This window comes from Neofelis nebulosa, chromosome 4 (genome assembly GCF_028018385.1).
Source record: "Neofelis nebulosa isolate mNeoNeb1 chromosome 4, mNeoNeb1.pri, whole genome shotgun sequence".
Lineage (NCBI taxonomy): Eukaryota > Metazoa > Chordata > Mammalia > Carnivora > Felidae > Neofelis > Neofelis nebulosa.
Window position 1 is genome coordinate 23,812,027 of NC_080785.1, and position 18,589 is coordinate 23,830,615.

Genomic DNA, 18,589 nt, shown 5'->3' on the forward strand with positions numbered 1-18,589 from the left:
GGGAAATGGAGGAAATGAGGTCAAGGTCCAGTCCTTGATCCCGTCCCGGGCCTGGCCTTGGGCTTTAGGGGAGGGGCGGAAGAGGCAGGAACTGGAGAAGAGGGGCTCTATCCTGGAAGAGGAGGGCAGGGAGAGCGCCAGGTAGGAGGCTAAGCCCAGAAGAGGATGTCTTCTTGCAAATGAACCCAGGATTTTGGTTTTTATCCAGGCCAACAGATCAGACGACTGCCACAGGAAAAATACTTTGTTACTCTCCTTCTTGACTCCATCTGGGTGGAAGCGGCGCTGGTGGTCACGGTTCAGTCACTGACATGCAGCTCTTTGTCCTCACCCCGAAGCTACACGCCCTTGGGTTGACCGGCCACGAGATGGGTGTCCAGATCAAGGCTCACGTGGCCTTGCTGGAGGGTGTCCCTCCAGAAGATCAAGTCGTGCTTCCAGCAGGCATGCTGCTAGAGGATGAGGCTGCCCTAGGTCAGTGTGGAGAGGAGGCTCTGAGCACCCCGGAAGTAGCTGGCCGCATGCGTGCAGGTTCCCTGGAGGCCATGGTTCCCTGGCCCGTGATGGGAAAGAAAGAAGCGGAGCCCCAACGCGGCCGAACAGGGGATAAAGAAGACAGGCCGAGCCAAGCGGCGGATGCAGTAAACCGGCACTTTGTCAGTGTTGTGCCCAACTTTGGCAAGACGGGTCCCAAAGCCAACTCTTAAATCCATCGTAATCCTGCCTTTCCCCTGCAAAGCCGCTTAGTCCAGGAAAACAAAAAACAGAAAACAAGAAACAAAACTCTTGTTGCTCACAGTTCCCAAGAGGAGGGGCACACCGCTGCTCGAGCCTCACTGGGAGCCACCAGCGTCAGGAATGAGGAGACAGCATGGGCCGGAGCCTTTATTGTGGCTTTTGCTGGAAGGATCGGACAAGGCAGGGTGTGTAGGCAAGCAAGGCAGGATGGGCTGGTTGGGGTAATTTCGGGGGGCTCTGGCTCCAGGGGCAGCCCCTAGTTGTCTGCTATCTGGCCCTGGGGCGATTTAGGGTAGGATAGTGTCCTGACTGTAGGAACCTGATAAAAGGAGGCAAATGTGGGGGAGAGGGGCGGATTGGTTGGTTTGCGTATCAAAGGTAGGCTCACAGGCGAGTTGTCTGCTATTTCTAAAAAGTAACCATGGGAGGGGCTGTCCCTCTCCGGGCCTGCAAGGCCCCAGAGATGCCAAAACATCACAAAATACAGAAAATAGAAAGCAGAATGTCAGAATGTGCCAGAGCATCAGTGAGCCTTTGAGATGGTGTATGTAACCTTGCTATGAACCCCACCCAGTGAGCTTGGGCACAAAAGAGCGATGTGAAAGCAGGAGGCTCCCAGGTGCCGGCAACAGCCCCCCTGGATGGTCCGCTGGCGGAATGGACCCTTCCACTCTCACTCACATGGGGTGGACTCAAGCTCTGGCTTTGGAGTCAGATCTAGTTGAGTACCGCCGTGTGACCAGGGGTAAGTTACTTCACCCTTCTGAGCCCAAGAGGATCGCTGGGAGAATTAAAGAAATGTGAGGACAGAAGCTTCTCTACTAGATCAGGCTCCTCGCTCTGAGTTGCACGACTCCTGCCTCAGAGATCTCTCTGTAATTGGCTAAAAAAAAATGCTGATTTCCTGGCTCCGCCCAGACCTTCATGTGAGCAGTGCCTGGGCCACACTCAGTAAATTGAGTAAAGAGAGCAAGACCAAGAGAAGTGGGGGGTGTTGGGGAGACAGTTTAACAGGGAGACACTGGGGCAGTGCTGAATCGCTCCAGGGAGGTGGAAGCCAAGGCCATTAACGCCATTAACGGGGGAAGCTGGCCAGGCTGGGTGGGCTGTCACCACTAGCGGCTGGCAGCAGGCAACCAGGGCCCTGGGACACAAATACCAGCCCCAGAGTGTGAGGAGCTCTTTCTGGTGCCACACCCAGGGCTGGCACCCCTTGGCCGGGTCCGCAGACCTGCTGCAGCCCCGGGACTGGAGTGGGAGGTGTGCAACTTCCCACGACAGCATCTTCAGTCAGCTCTCTGAGGCCCAGATGGAGAAATGAATTCACATCCTCAGAGGAAAGCAGAAGTGTCCTATCCTTTTCAAATTCCTAAGTAGTACCTGTACATTCCAAGCTCTTTGGAACGGACTCTTTGCTTATTTATTTTAAAATGGCGGGGTTTTTTTGTTTTTTTTTTTTTAAAGCAAGTCCATTTTTTCCTGGTCATCTCTGATCTGCAAATTCCGTGAAGGCTAAAAATCAAGAGTGCTTCTCTTGGAACATTCCTCAACCCTGTCCACTCCCAACACCACCACATCTTTGTACGACTTCTGATGGAGCAACGTTTTGCTGAGGTGATTTTTTCTCCCCCCCCCCCCCCCCGAGGTGATTTCACCGAACTCTGCAGGCTACCCCCGGCTATCCCCATCTTCTGGCCGGCGCTGGGGCTGTGAGTCCAGACCTCGGGTTCTAGGGCATCCCTGTTTTCTGAAATGCCTGACTCCTCTTACCCAGGCTTTCTTGAAGCAAGTGAGGTGAAATTAAGCCCTCCCACACTCCTTTCAAAATGTATACTCTAAGTTCCAGTTGTCGTAGTAACATCTTCATGCTGCCCTGCTGCCTCTTCTATATTTTGGTGCTGATGGACCATCAGTTACCATGAGAACGGGAGTGCCTCTGAACAGTGAATCTTGTGGAGCTTAGCTTTGTGTCTTGTGAAAAACAAAGCCCACGTCCACACGGACCGCCTTGACGGAGCCCCGACAGTTTAACCACAGAATGAGACCTGGGGACCACTAAGAGTTTCACTTGGCCTTCTGAATTTTATTTTGAAAAAAAGATGTAGTTTTTGAAAAGATTCAGTTGCTCTCTTGTCATTCTGAAGTGGGTAGATTAGTTTTAAAAGCACATGACTTCCTTCAGACTTGAAGACAGGTCCGTTCACTCCTGCCACGAAGCTGTAATCATTTCCTGAGCCATGCTTCGCTCCACTTCCCCAGCCGGACCCGCTAGTGACGGGGCAATGCCAACTGACCAGGGGTTCCCTGCTGTTTCGGAGCCACGGTCAATGCATTTATTCCCTTTCAAAGCTGAGTGTTTGAAAAATGTAAGCTCTCTGAGTTCAAGGACATAACACATGCTTCTTCAGAACTCTCTGCACAGTCCCTTGTGTTTTGTTTTTAATTCTAATGTTTATTTTTGAGAGAGAGAGACAGAGCACAAGCAGGGGAGGGGCAGAGAGGGGGACACAGAATCGGAAGCAGGCTCCAGGCTCCGAGCTGTCAGCACAGAGCCCGATGCGGGGCTTGAACCCACGAACCGCGAGATGATGACCTGAGCCGAAGTCGGACGCTTAACTGACTGAGCCACCCAGGCGCCCCTGCACAGTCCTTTTTGTTAATTGATTTGACTTTAAGCTTTCCATTCTGATGTACAGAATGAAGTGCTGGCTGAGAATTTAAAATAGTTAATTTCAGAAGATTTGTGTGTGGGAACAAACTTGAAGGCAGGAAGAAACCAGTCCCGCGGTCTGAATAGCAGGCTGCATCAAAAACACATCCCTTAAGGGGTGCCTGGGTGGCGCAGTCGGTTAAGCGTCCGACTTCAGCCAGGTCACGATCTCGCGGTCCGTGAGTTCAAGCCCCGCGTCAGGCTCTGGGCTGATGGCTCGGAGCCTGGAGCCTGTTTCCGATTCTGTGTCTCCCTCTCTCTCTGCCCCTCCCCCGTTCATGCTCTGTCTCTCTCTGTCCCAAAAATAAATAAAAAACGTTGAAAAAAAAATTCAAAAACACATCCCGTAATAAGTCCTATTGCCGTAACTACGTAACGTGTATTGTGTGTTTCCCAGGTTCTGGGCACTGGGCTGAACATGTGACGTGTCGTATCTCATTTCTATCTTCGCAATAGCCTGGGAAGTAAGTTCTGTTTTTAAGCTTTCGTTTTACAAATGAGGAAACTCGACCCAGAGTCACACACCTAACTGCCCGGTGGAGCTGGAATTTGATTACAGACATCTTGCTCCACATCCCATGCACTTGACCTCCAAGCTAAGTAAACCTACAGTTTACGATGACATCCTAAATCCAAGGCCAACTGGATGGGTTTTGAACATCTGTGCAAACGTGAGCAGCAGATGACAGCATGAAGACCGTGCTTTAACTGGTCATTCCCTGAATTCTGCCCTGCATTACTGCTCCACCATGCCTTCTCCAGCAGAAGCAAACCAGGCTCAAGTGCAAGTGTGAGGATCAAATCATTACAGTGGCCCTGCAAGTCAATTCCTGGTCCTCTGGAAAATAATGTGCCCCATTTTTGACCCAGTAATCCCACTCATGGGAATTTACTGCAAGGAAATTATTCAAAACAAAAGGCATTGTTTTGAATTATCTGTATACAAAAAGGCATTCATCCAGCATTATATATAACAGCAAAAAATGGAAGCAATATAAACATTCCACTATGATGGATCTTCAGGTAAATTACAGTACGTCAACTGAATAGAATACCACACAGCTATTAACAGACAGCTATGAAGACGATGAAACTACACATTAAAAAGATTATAATTCTGCAAACATCCAGTTCAACATCTAAAAATTGCCCTTCGCTAAGACTATGACAGTGCTTTAAAAAAAAAGTTTATAAGATGGCCAACAGACACATGAAAAGATGCTCAACATCACTAATCACCGGGGAAATGCAAGTCAAAAATATAATGAGATATCACCTCACACCAGTCAGAATGGCTAAAATAAGAATGACAAGCAAGAACAAGTGTTGGTGACGATGTGGAGAAAAAGGAACCCTCATGCACTGTTGGTGGGAGTGTAAATTGGTACAACCACTGTGGAAAACAGTATGGAAGTTCACCAAAAAATAAAAAATAGAAATCTCATATGATTTGGGGGGGGACCCGGGTGGCTCAGTCAGTTGAGCCTCTGACTATTGATTTCAATTCAGGTCATGATCCCAGAGTCATGGGATTGAGCTCTGCTGAGCATGGATCCTGCTGAAGATCCTCTCTTTCCCTCTGTCCCTCCTTCCCACATTGTGTGCATGCTCTAAAGAAAGAAAGAAAGGAAAGAAAGGAAAGAAAGGAAAGAAAGAAAGAAAGAAAGAAAGAAAGAAAGAAAGAGGAAGAAAGAAAAGAAAAAGAAAGAAATCCTATAAGATCTATAATTTCACTGTGGCTTTTTACCCAAAGAAAATGAAAATACTAATTTGAAAAGATACATGTACCCCTATGTTTACTGCAGCATTATTTACAATAGCCAAAGTATGGAAGCAATCTAGGTGTCAATCAATAGATGAATGGATAAGGAAACACACACACACACACACACACTAGAATATTATACAGGCATAAAAAAGGATGAAATTGTGACATCTGAGACAACATGGATGGACCTAGAAGGTATTATGTTGTTACGTGAAATAAGTCAGATTGAGAAAGACAAATACCATGATTCCACTCATAAGTGGAATAAAAAAAACTAAATGAATAAACAGATGAAAAGCAGAATTGGTCCTATAAATTCAGAGGACAAACTGATGGTTGCTAGATGTAAGGGGTGAGAGGGTTGAGCAAAATGGGTGAAGAGGAAAGGGAGATACAAGCCTCCAGTGATGGAATGAGTAAGTCATGGGGAAAAAAAGGCACAGTACAAGGAATACAGTCAACGGTACTGTAATAGTGATGTAATGAGACAGATGGTAGCTACCCTCGTGGTGAACACAGTATAATGTATAAACCTGTCAAATCAGTAAGTTGTACACCTGAAACTAATGCAGCACTGTGTATCAACTAAGATTTTAAAAAATTATAATATTAAGTAAAAAAAACAAATAAAGTGTATTTGTGTTATTACAAGAGTAAATATATAATGATACATTGACTGCGTTTGCAAAGAACCTGGAAAGACTGGAAAAAATATCCAAAATGAACAAGGGTCAAGTCTGATTCATCTCGATGTTGCCAACACCCAGATAGTGCCTAACACATAGGAGGTATTCAGTCAAGATTTTTGGATAAATTCTAAAATACGAAAAATAAAGTCACCTGGTATATTAGTATGGAAGAATCCAGATTTTTCCTTAATAATTAATTTAATGCTATTATAATAATGTTAATAACAATTTTTTAAAGGTGGGGTCCTAAATGTGTCTTCTGGATCTAGAGGTTGATCAGTGTATTAGTCTGCTTGGGCTGTTGTAACAAAATGAATGGCTTAAACAACAGCAATTTATTTCTCCTCGTTCTGAAGGCTGGGAAGCCCATGGTCAAGGTGCCAGCAAGATAGGTTTCATTCTGAAGCCAAAAGGCTTGGCTTTGTCTCCTTCTTGCCATGTGCTCACGTGAAGTCATCTTTGTGCATGTGCAGGGAGACAATGAGCTCTCTGATATCCCTTCTTATAAGGACACCAATCCCCTCTGACAAGGGCCTTACTTTCATGACCTCATCTAACCTTAATTACCTCCCAAAGGCCCCATCTGCAAATCTCATCACACTGGGAGTTAGGGCTTCAACATATGAATTCAGATGGGGAGGGGGATGACATCAAAATTCTGTCCATAACAAGCAGTTCTTGCCCATAAGCCTCCTGTACGTGATAGCAGTTGAAGACCATTCTGGGCTGGGCTGACCCCAGCAGTGGTGTTGGGGCTGGATAAGGCATTTTGATGTTCCTTGACCACCTTGGAGCCCACAAAGGGATGCGGTCAATATATAGGCTCTAGGAAGACAGTGGGAGACCCCAGTAGTGCCAATGAATGGAGGGATCTGGATAAGGAGCAAAGATCTGGGGCAATGGGTAGGACAGATGGACCTTGGTAAGCTCTGACTGGGCATGGTGTAAGTCAGACTGGTCATGGAGGGAAAGAGCAGTCAATAGGCCGCTTCATTTTGGCCAGAGATTGAAACTAGAAAAGGATTTTAAATTGATCCATCAATCACAGCAAAGCTGGGTAAAGGGATTCTTCATGCCAACACTGCTCCCATAGTAACTCCTTCCTCGTACATCCTGTGCAGCCCTCCTTTCACTGTCTCTCAAGGCTCCTATCCTTGGTAGGTTCTCACAGGGTGACTTCCACAGTGGGGATAGAGCTCAGCAGTCTTATAGAACAGAAGCCCATGGGCTGCACACAGCTGGGGGCAGACTCCCAAAGAAGTCCAGGCTGAAGGACACCTGGAGACAGAGAATGAGCCAAATGGCACTGGGTGATTCAACTCCCATTGCCAATGGGTAGACCCAGATGGGTGGACATTGTTGTTTTATAGCTCTCCCAGTGACCTATCTGTGTAAAATAGGACTACGGTCAGTATGATGGTGACTGGTGCCCCAGAAGCCAGAGTCTGAGGGTCACCCAGTGGCCAGGGGCCTGAAACTGATGAGCCGGCAGGCCTGAGTCTGCCCAGCCTCCAGATTCCTGCATGCTGTCCTTGTGCTGACCCTGCCATGAGCCTGACCTTTCACTCATGGCTTCTCTGTCTCATTTATCATTAAGCATTTTACATCCTCAAACAGGAGAGAAAACACAAGGCTGATATAACTGGGGAAGGCTGTTCACAGAGTAGCAGATCCAAGGTGCAAATTAGGAGGTAGGAAGTGCAGACTCTGAACCAGGGAATGTCAAGCAAGGCCAGGGATGAAGTGTTTTCTGTGGGAAGTAGGTGAAGGCAGGTGGAGGGTCAAGGGATGGGTGGTCCAGTGGGTGGTGGCAAGTGATGTGGTTTGGGGGCCTTGAGTTGAGTTGTGCAGGAGGCCAGAAAGAGCATCCGGGTTTCTCTGAGTCACAGGGAAAAGATGAACAATAAGGCTGCGTGCAGAGGGAGGGAGCCAGGTAAGGGAGGAGCCCTGGGGGGTGGGGATCACATCTGCTTCCCACCCCCCCACCACTGCTCCATTGCAGACAGAAAGTTTCTTGTGGGAAGTCTGTGCTGCATAAGCTGTCCCTTCCTTCCCACTTCTACAGGAGATCTAGAACAAAGAGCCTTGGTTGGGTTTGTGTTTTTTGTTTTTTTTAAACTTAAATTGTAATTAATATACAGTGCAATATTGGTTTCATGAGAATTCAGGGATTCATCACTTACAAACAGTGCTCATCATGACAAGTGTCCTCCCCTTAGTACCCATCACCCATCTAGCCCATCACCCACCCACCTCCCTCTGTCAACCCATGGTTTGTTCTCTATCACCAAGAGTCTCTTGCGGTTTGTTTCCCCCTTCCATATGTTCATCTGTTTTGTTTCTTAAATTCTACATATGAGTAAAATCATTTGGCTTTCTCTGGTTGACTTATTTTGCTTAGCATCATACAGTCTAGCTCCATCCATATCATTGAAAATGGCAAGATTTCATTCTTTTTGATAACTGAGTAATATTCCATTGTGTGTGTATGTTACATATATATGGCCACATCTTCTTTATACATTCATCAGTCAATGGACATCTGGGCTCTCTCTATAGTTTGCCTACTGTTGATAATGCTGCTATAAACATTGGGGTGTATGTACCCTTCAAATCTGTATTTTTGTGTCCTTTGGGTAAATACGCAAGAGCTGGATTGTAGGGTAGTTCTATTTTTAGTTTCTTGAGGAACCTCCATACTGGTCTCCAGAGTGGCTGCACCAGTTTGCATTCCCCCCAACAGTGCAAGAGGGTTCCCCTTTCTCTACATCCTTACCAAGACCTGTTGTTTCTTGTGTTGTTAATTTTAGCCATTCTGACAGGTGTGAGGTGGTATCTCATCATGGTTTTGATTTGTATTTCCCTGATGATGAGCGATGTTGGGCATCTTTTTATATGTCTGTTAGCCATCTGGATGTCTTCTTTGAAAAAGTGTCTATTCATGTCTTCTGCCCATTTCTTAAGTGGGTTGTTTTTTGGGTGTTGAGTTGATAAGTTCTTTACAGATTTTGGATGGTAAACTTTTATCAGATATGTCATTTGCGAATACCTTCTCCCATTCCGTAGTTGCCTTTAGCTTTGATTGTTTCCTTCACTGTGCAGAAGCTTTTTATCTTGATGAAGTCCTAACAGTTCATGTTTGCTTTCGTTTCCTTTGCCTTCGCAGATGTGTCTAGTAAGAAGTTGCTTCAGCCAAGGTCAAAGAGGTTACTGCCTGTGTTCTCCTCTAGGATTTTGATGGTTTCCTGTCTAACATTTAGGTCTTTCATACATTTTGAACTTATTTTTGTGTATGGTGTGAGAAAGCAGTCCAGTTTTCCCAATACCATTTGTCGAAGAGACAAGCTTTTCTCCATTGGATATTCTTTCCTGCTTTGTCAAAGATTAGTTGACTATATAGTTGTGGTATGTTTTCTAATTGTGGTAAAATATATGCAACAAAAAATTTATCACTTTAACCATTTCTAAGTATCCGGTTTAGTGGCATTAGGTGCATTCACAATGTACAACCTTCATCACTGTTCAAGAGAACATTTAAGAGAACTCATATAAGTGAACCATACGGTATTTGTCCTTTTGTATCTGGCTTAGTTCACTTAGTATAAGGTTTTCAGGGTTCATCCATGTCGTAGCATGTACCAGAATTTCCTTCTTTTTTCAGGCTGAATAATATTCCATCGTCTGTATAGACCGCATTTTGTTTATCCATTCACCTGCTGATGGACACCCGGGTTATTTCCACCTTTTGGCTGTTGTGAATAATGCTGCTATGAACATTGGTGTAGAAGTATTTGTTTGGCTCCCTGCTTTCAATTCTTTTGGGCATATACCATTAGTGGGATTGCTGGATCATACGGTAACTCTATGAGGAACTTTCTGAGGAACCACCAAACTATTTTCCACAATGGCCACACCAAGCCTTGAACTATTTAAATGAAGAATGAATCTATTCCACACTTGATCTTAGCCAAAAGGCCGAGAAGCGATAGGAATGAATCTATTCCAAAAGTCTCAGGTCAGTGTGGACCGGAAAGATGGTCTAAGAGTCCAGAGTTCGGGAGGCCAGAGCCTTGCTGGGATGTGAAATATGGATGCCCCATCCTAGCTACAGAAGAAATGACACACTGGAGGCATCCAGAATAGGGTGACCAAGATGAGTTATGTTAAGTAAAAAGTGGTAGAAGGGACTGGAGTGTTCGGCCTGGAGCAGAACAGGTGTCCTCTCCACAAAGAACTGTCTCTAGGAGTGTGTAAGGCTGTCAGGTAGCAGAGCGGATGGACCTTTCTGCAGCCATAGAGGTAGGAGGGGAGAGCCAGGTGAAATCCACCAGGGGACCACCTCTGGCTGAATGCTGCTTCGAGAGCAGCAGTGCCAGCCCCCCAACGCCCCTCTCCCAGGGCAGTGGCAGCAGGCTGTAGTCAGGGTTCCGGTGATGGGTCATTGCTAAGGCTCCATGACTTGGGGAGGCCACTGAAGAAGATAGCACAGAGCAGGAACTCAGGCTTCATGGTATTCTTTCATTGTTGATCTGTCTTGAACAAATGGGAAGGTTGAACTCAGGGGATTTCTTTTTTTTTTCTTTTTTTTTTTTTTTTTTGCAATTGACAAAATCTTAGGTTTTTCTTTTTACATAGGAAATCCGGAAGCAGGCAGTCTCAATACAAATAATGTAATTGCTGGATTATGAGCTTCATTTTGATAAATTTAAACATCGATCAAAATAAAATATTTAAGAACAGTCATCTTATTTGAATAGTCTCTCAAGAAGCTGGAGAAGAAAATGTGATCGGAGATAAGAAGAGTTTTGAAGCTTAAAACTCTGTTTTGCTCAGGTATCCTAACACCTGTGAACCCCTCTATGGGTGGCGCAATAAACAGAACACAAGAGCACAGATGCAGCATCTTGAGGATGCATTCCTTCTTGAATCGGACTCTCTGTACCACTTGTTTCTCAGCCTTAATTATTGTGTTTCCTTTTTGTTTTCTGGGTCTTTTTTATTACAAAGGTAATGCGTGCTTCAGATGGTCATTAGTGCTGCTCAGCAGATATTCCTGGTCCCCCCGGGGGGGCGGGGGGGGGGTGGGGATGGGGGTGGGGGGTGGGGGCATGTGTGGCATCGCATTTCCCCACTCCCTTAAAGTTAGGTGTGGCCATGTGACTTGTTTTGGCCAATAAAATGAGAGAAGTGATCTGTCACTTCCAGGTGGGAACTTTAAGAATCCATGTGCAATTTATACTGCTTTCTTTCCTTCTCTCTGCCTGGCAACCTGCAGTACTCCAAGTGGTGGCTGCTCTGTAAGCCTGGGTCCCTGAGTGAGGATGACCAGGGGCAGGACCCCAGTCCATGCTCAGTGGACATGGATCCCGAAGGAGAAATAAGCCTTTGGGTCAGCGCTCCATGAGCTGAAGCTTTAATAAGAAATAAACCTTTGTTGGGGCACCTGGCTGGCTCAGTTGGAAGAGCCTGTGACTCTTGATCTCAAGGTCATGAGTTTGAGCCCCACATTGGGTGTAAGAGATTACTTAAATAAATAAATAAATAAATAAATAAATAAATAAATAAATCTTTAGGGGTGCCTGGGTGGCTCAGCTCAGGTCATGATCTCACAGTTTGTGAGTTTGAGCCCCACGTCAGGCTGTGCACTGACAGTGCAGAGCCTGCTTGGGATTCTCAATCTTTCTCTCTGTTCCTTCCCATTTGTGGTCTCTCTCTCAAAATAAATAAATAAACTTTAAAAAATTAAAAAAAAAAATAAACCTTTGTTGGGATGCCTGGCTGGCTCAGTCAGAAGAGTGTGTGACTCTTGATCTCAGGGTTGTGAGTTTGAGCCCCATGTTAGGTGTAAGAGATTGCTTAAGTAAATAAATCTTTAAAAAAATTCAAAATGGAAACAAACCTTTGTTGTCTTAAGCCACAGAGATTTTGGGGTTGCTACTATAGCGTAAATAGCTTGTTAGAAAAATCCTTCGACAAATATTTATATGCCAGGGTGCTGGCAATGTGACAGGGCACAAGAAAGTCATCAACAAGGCGACAAACCCTGCTCTCACAGAGCTACATTCCAGCAGGGAAGATAACCATTAAACAATTAGCCACTTAATTGCAAAAGTATGGAAGATACAGAGCACTGGAGAGTGCATACAGCACATGACCTGCTTTGGCCCAGGGTCAGGGAGACTTCTCTTGGAAGATAGGAAGCTGGGGTCTAAAGGATGGCCGGGAGCTAGCCAGGGGACAGGGAGAATAGTGTCCCACACAGGGGAAACAATAGGAGCAAAATCTCTGAGGCAGAAGGGAGCTGGAGTGGCTGGAATGCCGAGAACAGGGCGCAGAAGTGCAGGGAGGCGGGAGGCAGGCAGCACCCTGGCCACCCAGCGCTGGTGGACCTCGGTGGGAAGTTTGGTCTCAGCCCAAGAGCAGTGGGTCCCCATGGGAATATTTGAGGCAGAGGAGTAACATGATCATATCGTATTTTTAGAGGGCAACAGCCAACACGGGATTTGTATGTGGTACAGAACGTCAAGTGAGGAGAAAATCAATCCGGAATTGGCTTTGACCAGCAAGACAAAACATGATGCAGCCCCCAAAGCCACCAGCAGGTGGCTCTGCCTGCACGTCTGCCCAGCCACCAGGAGTACCTGGCCACCAGTGTGACCCAGCTTCAAGCAGGGGCATCTCTGGGCTCTCACAGGAACTCAGGGACACGCGCTGCGTCTTCCTACCACCAGGGGGATATAAGGACGCATGGCTCCAGCCTGCGGGGCAGGGGGCAGACCCGGATTCTGACAGGAGGAGGACTGGGTTTGTGCACCAGCTGAAGCCCCCTTGTTCCTCCCTTCCACTTTCATCCTCATCCCCTATTATACAGAGGAGACTGACACAGGAGAACCCTTCATCCAACAGATCACGGTCCCTGTTCCCATTCTCTCACCCTCCCTGACACCTTTGCAGCATGTAGTCCCACAGACCACCCCCTTTTCTTTCAGGTTTCCTCACCTTTCTCCTCCTCCTTCTCTTCCTCCTCCTCCTCCTCCTCCTCTATCTGTGCCAGTCCCAGTGTGCCTGGGTGGCTCAGTGGGTTGAGTGTCCGAATTTGGCTCCGGTCATAATCTCATAGTTTGTGAGTTCAAGCCACGCATTGGGCTTACTACTGTGAGCGCAGAGCCTGCTTTGATCCTCTGTTCCCTTCTCTCTCTGCCCCTCCCCAGCTTGTTGCTCTCTCTCAAAAATAAATAAAACATTAAAAAAAATGTAATTCTATCTGTGACAGTCTCTCTTCTTCCTTCTGCCTCTATGAAAGGAGACTATCCCCAAGGCTCCTAACTCTGTACTTTCTTATTTCCACAACTGACCAGCCCTTGATTTCAACCATGAGCTTCCACTGGATACATCTAAACCTACACTCCTGGCCAACATTTCTCTTCTGAGCCCTAGTTCCAAATTCCCCAGTGCCTGCAGGACCTCTCCCTGGATTTTCCAAGGCCACCTCATGTCTCCCAGGGAGAAGGTCTGATTCACCAAGCTCATGGCTTACAGGCCGGTGCCCAAACCTGGTGCAATCGCCGAGGGTGAGGAGGGTGGGGGAGTGGAAAGGAGAGAGGTGGGCACAGCCAAGGTGGGGCGGCATGGGGATAACCTGGTGGGCAGGGAGGAGAGAAGCACAAAAGATGGAAAAGCACAGTCAGAGCCAGGAGAGACGGCATCAAAGAAGCCAAGAGAGGGAGTCTCAAGAAGAGGGGAATGGATGCAAGCATGGTGTTGGCTTCAGCAATTACCACATTCTATCCGTTCTAAGACATTTTTTTTTTCATATTTGGGCATAAATGTGTCCAATGTGTCATAAAGCTGATGGTATTTCATTGTTAATTGGTGACGGGCTTCCCCCCTTCCTTAGTGGTACATAAAATGATGGTATGGTTTGCAATCCATGGAATTTGAGCATTGATGGAACAACGGCACTTATCAAGCAATTTTACAGGAGTAATGGAGGCAGAAGTCTCAGTGTAGTAGGTTGAAAAGAGAGGACATCCCAAAAAAACAACTGGGTCTGGACTTTTCAAAAATGTCAACGTCATAAAAGACCAAAAAAAAAAAAAAAAAAAAAAGTGGGGAACTTTTTCAGATTAACAGAGACTACAGAGACACAACAACTACATTACCATGACAGAGATATTGCTGACCAAAAATCCATAAAGAATATTAGTGGGATAGTTAGAAAAAAAATGAATATAGGCTATAAAGGAATGTTGTATTGATGTAAGTTTCTTGACCATGATAATCTCATTGTGGTTATATACTGGAACATCCTTGTCCAAGGAGCTGAAGTACTTAGGAGGAAGAGTAATGATGTATGCAACTTACTTTGAAATGTTTCAGTGGACTTCAAGCTGTATTACAAAGCTGTAATCATCAAGACAGTATGGCTCTGGCACAAAAACAGACACTCAGATCAATGGAACAGAATAGAGAACCCAGAACCCAGAAATGGACCCACAAACGTATGGCCAATTCATCTTTGACAAAGCAGGAAAGAATATCCAATGGAATAAAGATGGTTTTTCAGCAAGTGGTGCTGGGAAAACTGGACAGCGAGAAAAATGAACCTGGACCACTTTCTCACACCATACACAAAAATAAACTCAAAATGGATGAAAGACCTAAACGCAAGACAGGAAGCCATCAAAATCCTGGAGGAGAAAGCAGGCAAAAACCTCTTTGATCTCGGCTGCAGCAACTTCTTACTCAACACGTCTCCGGAGGCAAGGGAAACAAAAGCGAAAATGAACTATTGGGACCTCATCAAAATAAAAAGCTTCTGCACAGCGAAGGAAACAATCAGCAAAACTAAAAGGCAACGGACAGAATGGGAGAAGATATTTGCAAATGACATATCAGATAAAGGATTAGTATCCAAAATCTATAAAGAACTTATCAAACTCAACACCCAAAAAACAAATAATCCAGTGAAGAAATGGGCAAAAGACATGAATAGACACTTCTCCAAAGAAGACATCCGGATGGCCAACCGGCACATGAAAAAATGCTCGACATCACTCATCATCAGGGAAATATAAATCAAAACCACAATAAGATACCACCTCACACCTGTCAGAATGGCTAACATGAACAACTCAGGCAACGACAGATATTGGCGAGGATGCAGAGAAAGAGGATCTCTTTTGCACTGCTGGTGGGAATGCAAACTGGTGCAGCTACTCTAGAAAACACTATGGAGGCTCCTCAAAAAATTAAAAATAGTTCTACCCTACGACCTAGCAATTGCACTACTAGGTATTTATCCAAGGGATACAGGGATGCTGTTTCTTTTTTTTTTTTTTTAATTATTATTTTTTTATTTTTTAATATATGAAATTTACTGTCAAATTGGTTTCCATACAACACCCAGTGCTCATCCCAAAAGGTGCCCTCCTCAATACCCATCACCCACCCTGCCCTCCCTCCCACCCCCCATCAACCCTCAGTTTGTTCTCAGTTTTTTAACAGTCTCTTATGCTTTGGCTCTTTCCCACTCTAACCTCTCTTTTTTTTTTTCCTTCCCCTCCCCCATGGGTTTCTGTTACGTTTCTCAGGATCCACCTAAGAGTGAAACCATATGGTATCTGTCTTTCTCTGTATGGCTTATTTCACTTAGCATCACACTCTCCAGTTCCATCCACGTTGCTACAAAGGGCCAGATTTCATTTTTTCTCATTGCCACGTAGTATTCCATTGTGTATATAAACCACAATTTCTTTATCCATTCATCAGTTGATGGACATTTAGGCTCTTTCCATAATTTGGCTATTGTTGAGAGTGCTGCTATAAACATTGGGGTACAAGTGCCCCTATGCATCAGTACTCCTGTAAGGGATGCTGTTTCAAAGGGGTACATGTACCCCCATGTTTATAGCAGCACTATCAACAATAGCCAAAGTATGGAAAGAGCCCAAATGTCCATCGATGGGTGAATGGATAAAGAAGATGTGGTATATATATAATGGAGTATTACTCGGCAATCACAAAGAATGAAATCTTGCCATTTGCAACTACGTGGATAGAACTGGAGGGTATTACGCTAAGTGAAATTAGTCAGTCAGAGAAAGACAAATATCATATGACTTCATTCATATGGGGACTTTAAGATACAAAACAGATGAACGTAAGGGAAGGGAAACAAAAATAATATAAAAACAGGGAGGGGGACAAAACAGAAGAGACTCTTAAATATGGAGAACAAACAGAGGGTTACTGGAGGGGTTGTGGGAGGGAGGATGGGCTAAATGGGTAAAGGGTCACTAAGGAATCTACTCCTTAAATCATTGCTGCACTACATGCTAACTAACTTGGATGTAAATTTAAAAAAATAAAAAAATAAAAAATAAATAAAATAGAAATGTTTCAGAAAAAAAGTGTGCATATATACATATTTATGTGTATGGAATATACATTTTAACATGTTGCCACATTTGCATAAATACACATATATGCATACATAACACATATACTTGTGTAATATACATATTATAGAGATCCACAAATTAATATTTTGCCCCATTTGCTCACTATGATTATATGTATATAGAAAAAATATACATACATATATGGGTGTTTACATGAATATACATATATTTGTATTATACATGTATATAACATATGCACATTTACATATGGGTACATGTATATACACAGTACGTGTGCATGTGCAAATATGACAAAATGTTAGTTCCTGAATCTCAATGGTTCTCAACTGGGAGCTATTTTGTGTCCCAAAGGATATTTGGTGATGTCTGAGATATTTTTGGTTGCCTCAGTTGAGGGGATGCTACCAGCATCCAGTGGGAGAGGTCAGGAATGAACATCCCACAATGCAGTGGACAGGTTCCCACAGTAACGAGTTATCCAGCCCCAAATGTTAATGGTGCCAAGACTGAGAATCCTGGTCTAGGTAAAGGGTCTGTGTGTTCATTGTACTTTCTTTCAACCTTTCTATAGGCTTGGGATTTTAAAAAATACAAAAATGGTGTTTAAAAAAAAGGTGAGAGGAAGAATGTGTGACAGAAAGGTGAGGAAGAAAAACGCAGAAGCAAATTCTTTCCAGGATCTTGTCTAAGAAGGGATGAATTACAGCCAGAAGGAAAGAAAGCACTCCTGTCAACCACGCTAATACCCACCCCCCATCCCATTAAGAGTCATCTTGGGTGTCCATGTTTAGTAATACCTGACCAATAATACCAGTCCTATCCCTCAGGCACAGCTGGTTGGACCAGTGGGAGGCCCCTGACCCCCCAAACAGCTCATCCACTGGCTGCTACGACAGCGCCTGGTCTACTGTAAGACCAGGTGGGTCCATCAGGGTCTGTCCTGTAAGACATAGAGAATGAAGCACGTAGGAAGCCGACGCTTGAAGGAAGCACAGTAAGAGACCACAAGCTACAACGGGACCCACAGGGGTCCCAACAAGCTGAAGTTGGGGAAAAGCAGAAACCTACAGGAAGCAGAACTCAGGAGGCAGAGATGGGTGGAGCGCAGAGGGAGGACACGGCATCAGCGGCCGGCCTGACCAGGTGGGCACATCATCAAAGGTGAACCAGAGACTAACTGCCCTCCTCGTGATGGAACCTGTGCATCAGCCTCCTTCACTAGGTGTCAACCGTGCCCGAGCCAATCAGATTAGTGCTTCCTCTAGTCCAACGCTTACTAGCCTTTCTGCTCATCATTTATCTCAAAAGAAAGCGTTTCCAATTCCAGATGATCTCCTTAGCCTTTCAATGTCTGCTACCTGGCATGTCTTTGTAGTCCCCTAAATGAGGTCATCTATGCTGGGGACAAGATCAGAAAAAAGCTCTGCAAGTGCCACCTCCCTGGCCTTCCAATAAACATACACTGCTCAGATACGAGCTCCTGAACCAAGCGAGGCAGAGCAGGGCTTTAGACATCCTACCAGCTTAAAGACGCAACTAGCCTTTTAGCACCTGGTTAGGCAGCCTTAACTAGAGCAGTGCTTCTCCAAGGCTGTGGTCCGGCAGCAGCACTACCGGGTGGGAGGGGGGGGAGGTTAGAGGGAATGCAAATTCCCGAACCCACCCTTCCGCGGAGCAAGGCCCAGGGGTCTGGACTCGGACATGTCCTCCAGGTGACCATGATGCACACGCTCAAGTTTGAGAAGGACTGAAACGGGGTTAGTGTGATCACAAACATAAACCACTTGGATCCATCCCAGCAGTGTCTAGGAGAGTGGGAAGGTGTTCCCTTTCCAAAGCCTGTCAACAGAGGACTGAGAGGCACCCCTTCAGGTGAACAGCAGCACCAACCTTCGCCCGAGCAAGCAAGGGCCCCTCTGACAACTAGCCAAGGTCCCACACAGAGTCGGCACATACGGGGCAGCTAGACCAGTGCCATTTCCAATAAACACACCCAACTTGTCTAGTGCAAGGTTTCACGTGATTTGCCTTTTTCTCTGATATTTATGAAATCCTGAGTCCTAGGTTGCAGCCTTCCTTAGCAAACTTTATGAGTCTTTGAGATCCTCACAAGGCAACCTGTGGAACCATTATAAGCAATTCAGATGAACTAGATCATCCCTGGACAGGTGCTGCCTTAGAGGAATCGGCTTCGGGCTCACAGCTGTGACTGGAGACCACAGTGCAGGTGTCAGCGTGGGGGGAAGTGACACGACCTGCC

At 45.5% G+C, this 18,589-nt stretch overlaps 1 pseudogene; it reads left to right on the forward strand.

The window, feature by feature from the left end:
- Positions 1-311: 311 nt before the first annotated feature.
- Positions 312-707, forward strand: LOC131508383 (ubiquitin-like protein FUBI; annotated as a pseudogene).
- Positions 708-18,589: the final 17,882 nt, after the last annotated feature.